The sequence below is a fragment of the Mus caroli genome, unplaced genomic scaffold, assembly GCF_978045245.1.
Source record: "Mus caroli unplaced genomic scaffold, Mus_caroli_1 scaffold_7, whole genome shotgun sequence".
In the NCBI taxonomy this organism is placed as follows: Eukaryota; Metazoa; Chordata; class Mammalia; order Rodentia; family Muridae; genus Mus; species Mus caroli.
Genome location: NW_028227262.1, coordinates 53,431,383 through 53,432,255, shown reverse-complemented (window position 1 = coordinate 53,432,255; position 873 = coordinate 53,431,383). Strand labels below are relative to the sequence as shown.

Genomic DNA, 873 nt, shown 5'->3' with positions numbered 1-873 from the left:
AAACCCTGAACTGAGGTGGGTAATCAGCATCTTACTCTCCTAATAGAGTCTCTGAGAATCTGTCCAGATACTCCCACTTCACCAATGGGCAGAGAAAGTGAGATGACTTAAGGCCGGGTATGCTGATTTTGTGGAGTCTGCTGATTCTGAGATGGAGGGCAGAGAGTCTTTGGGGTCCCACCTGTTTAGTTCCACAAGAAAACAATACAGAAGTAAAGAACAAGATGCTATGGCCTGCACCTAGCTAGGTTTTTATTGCTGTGTCTCTGAATTTGTAGGCCAGTCCTTGACTTTTCAGCTCTTGCATGATTCCTTGGGGCAGGCAACCAGTGACAGACACAGCATATACACCTGGCTTAAAGTTACTGACGTGCTGCCACTTGGAGACTTAGCTGCCCTCTGGACTCATCATCGCAATGATTCCATCAAATAAAGAGCTGATGCAGTCATAAACCATCTCTCTGTTGCCCTTCATTTGTAAGTATGCACCGCAATTGTCACACCCATCGTATTCAAACTGGACTATAGTCTTGACTAATGAGCACAGCAAACAAGCCCGTGGATGCCACAGGTCCTTCGGTACCATCTCCAGGGTCATCCTCACCAATATGGCAACACAGGTTCTACAGCCTCAGGAAGTAAACAGCGACAATATTTTCATTAGTGTGACTTTTTTTTTCAGATGCCAGGTCTATAGTATTAGTATTAAAAAAGGAAGATTTCTCAAATCCCAGTAGTTTACTGTCTTGGAGGCTCTTGAAACATAACATACAGAAGCAAAAGGTCAAGTATGCAGCATCTTGAGGACCTCTGAGAAAACAAGAGAGATGCTAGACTGCAAAGTTAAGAGGCTTACAGCTGCAGCCCACTTAC

At 44.4% G+C, this 873-nt stretch overlaps 1 pseudogene; it reads right to left on the bottom strand.

Annotated features, from left to right (window-relative positions):
* Positions 1 to 244: 244 nt before the first annotated feature.
* Positions 245 to 601, bottom strand: LOC110297120 (transcription elongation factor SPT4-A-like; annotated as a pseudogene).
* Positions 602 to 873: the final 272 nt, after the last annotated feature.